This window comes from Dama dama, chromosome 15 (assembly GCF_033118175.1).
Source record: "Dama dama isolate Ldn47 chromosome 15, ASM3311817v1, whole genome shotgun sequence".
In the NCBI taxonomy this organism is placed as follows: Eukaryota; Metazoa; Chordata; class Mammalia; order Artiodactyla; family Cervidae; genus Dama; species Dama dama.
In genome coordinates, this window is record NC_083695.1 from 18,091,328 (window position 1) to 18,094,324 (window position 2,997).

Here is a 2,997-nt window from a genome sequence, read left to right on the forward strand (position 1 = left end):
AATGGCTGAGTAATATTCCATGGTGTATATGTACCACAGCTTCCTTATCCATTCATCTGCTGATGGGCATCTAGGTTGCTTCCATGTCCTGGCTATTATAAACAGTGCTGTGATGAACATTGGGGTGCACGTGTCTCTTTCAGATCTGGTTTCCTCAGTGTGTATGCCCAGAAGTGGGATTGCTGGGTCATATGGCAGTTCTATTTCCAGTTTTTTAAGAAATCTCCACACTGTTTTCCATACCGGCTGTACTAGTTTGCATTCCCACCAATAGTGTAAGAGGGTTCCCTTTTAGGAGCAAGATATTTTATCACAAGATGGCAAATATACTTTATATAAAGAAAACCAAAAATTGTGCTCGCTTCGGCAGCACATATACTAAAATTGGAACGATACAGAGAAGATTAGCATGGCCCCTGCGCAAGGATGACATGCAAATTCGTGAAGCATTCCATATTTTTAACAGACAACACTGATATACAAAGGATCATAAGAGACTACTACCAGCAGCTCTATGCCAATAAAATGGACAACTTGGATGAAATGGACAAATTCTTAGAAAAGTATAACTTTCTGAAACTGAACCAGGAAGAAATAGAAGATCTTAACAGACCCATCACAAGCAAGGAAATCGAAACTGTAATCAAAAATCTTCCAGCAAACAAAAGCCCAGGACCAGATGGCTTCACAGCTGAATTCTACCAAAAATTTAGAGAAGAGCTAACACCTATCTTACTCAAACTCTTCCAGAAAATTGCAGGTGAAGGTAAGCTTCCAAACTCATTCTATGAGGCCACCATCACCCTAATTCCAAAACCAGACAAAGATGCCACAAAAAAAGAAAACTACAGGCCAATATCACTGATGAACATAGATGCAAAAATCCTTAACAAAATTCTAGCAAACAGAATCCAACAACATATTAAAAAAATCATACACCATCACCAAGTGGGCTTTATCCCAGGAATGCAAGGATTCTTTAATATCCGCAAATCAATCAATGTAATACACCACATTAACAAATTAAAAGATAAAAACCATATGATTATCTCAATAGATGCAGAGAAAGCCTTTGACAAAATTCAACACTCATTTATGATTAAAACTCTCCAAAAAGCAGGAATAGAAGGAACATACCTCAACATAATAAAAGCTATATATGACAAACCCACAGCAAGCATCACCCTCAATGGTGAAAAATTGAAAGCATTTCCCCTGAAATCAGGAACAAGACAAGGGTGCCCACTCTCACCACTACTATTCAACATAGTGTTGGAAGTTTTGGCCACAGCAATCAGAGCAGAAAAAGAAGTAAAAGGAATGCAGATAGGAAAAGAAGAAGTGAAACTCTCGCTGTTTGCAGATGACATGATCCTCTACATAAAAAACCTTAAAGACTCTTCCAGAAAATTACTAGAGCTAATCAATGGATATAGTAAAGTTGCAGGATATAAAATTAACACACAGAAATCCCTTGCATTCCTATATACTAACAATGAGAAAACAGAAAGAGAAATTAAGGTAACAATACCATTCACCATTGCAACAAAAAGAATAAAATACTTAGGAGTAAATCTACCTAAAGAAACAAAAGACCTATACATAGAAAACTATAAAACACTGATGAAAGAAATCAAAGAGGACACAAACAGATGGAGAAACATACCGTGTTCATGGATTGGAAGAATCAATATTGTCAAAATGGCTATTCTACCCAAAGCAATCTATAGATTCAATGCTATCCCTATCAAGCTACCAATGGTATTTTTCACAGAACTAGAAAAAATAATTTCACAATTTGTATGGAAATACAAAAAACCTCGAATAGCCAAAGTAATCTTGAGAAAGAAGAATGGAACTGGAGGAATCAACCTGCCTGACTTCAGACTCTACTACAAAGCCACAGTCATCAAGACAGTATGGTACTGGCACAAAGACAGAAATATAGATCAATGGAACAGAATAGAAAGCCCAGAGATAAATCCACGAACCTATGGACACCTTATCTTTGACAAAGGAGGCAAGGATATACAATGGAAAAAAGACAACCTCTTTAACACGTGGTGCTGGGAAAACTGGTCAGCCACTTGTAAAAGAATGAAACTAGAACACTTTCTAACACCATACACAAAAATAAACGCAAAATGGATTAAAGATCTCAATGTAAGACCAGAAACTATAAAACTCCTAGAGAACATAGGCAAAACGCTCTCCGACATAAATCACAGCAAGATCCTCTATGACCCACCTCCCAGAATATTGGAAATAAAAGCAAAAATAAACAAATGGGACCTAATGAAACTTAAAAGCTTTTGCACTACAAAGGAAACTATAAGTAAGGTGAAAAGACAGTCCTCAGATTGGGAGAAAATAATAGCAAATGAAGAAACAGACAAAGGATTAATCTCAAAAATATACAAGCAGCTCCTGCAGCTCAATTCCAGAAAAATAAATGACCCAATCAAAAAATGGGCCAAAGAACTAAACAGACATTTCTCCAAAGAAGACATACAGATGGCTAACAAACACATGAAAAGATGCTCAATATCACTCATTATCAGAGAAATGCAAATCAAAACCACAATGAGGTACCATTACACGCCAGTCAGGATGGCTGCTATCCAAAAGTCTACAAGCAATAAATCCTGGAGAGGGTGTGGAGAAAAGGGAACCCTCTTACACTGTTGGTGGGAATGCAAACTAGTACAGCCACTATGGAGAACAGTGTGGAGATTTCTTAAAAAACTGGAAATAGAACTGCCATATGACCCAGCAATCCCACTTCTGGGCATACACACTGAGGAAACCAGATCTGAAAGAGACACGTGCACCCCAATGTTCATCACAGCACTGTTTATAATAGCCAGGACATGGAAGCAACCTAGATGCCCATCAGCAGATGAATGGATAAGGAAGCTGTGGTACATATACACCATGGAATATTACTCAGCCATTAAAAAGAATTCATTTGAATCAGTCCTAATGAGATGGATGAAA

The 2,997-nt window shown here is 37.5% G+C and overlaps 1 non-coding gene across 1 annotated transcript; it reads left to right on the plus strand.

Moving 5' to 3' along the window:
* Positions 1 to 354: 354 nt before the first annotated feature.
* On the plus strand, positions 355 to 461 carry LOC133070824 (U6 spliceosomal RNA). The gene has a single exon (XR_009696228.1). It is a non-coding gene; the product is annotated as a U6 spliceosomal RNA (small nuclear RNA).
* The last annotated feature ends 2,536 nt before the right edge of the window (positions 462 to 2,997 follow it).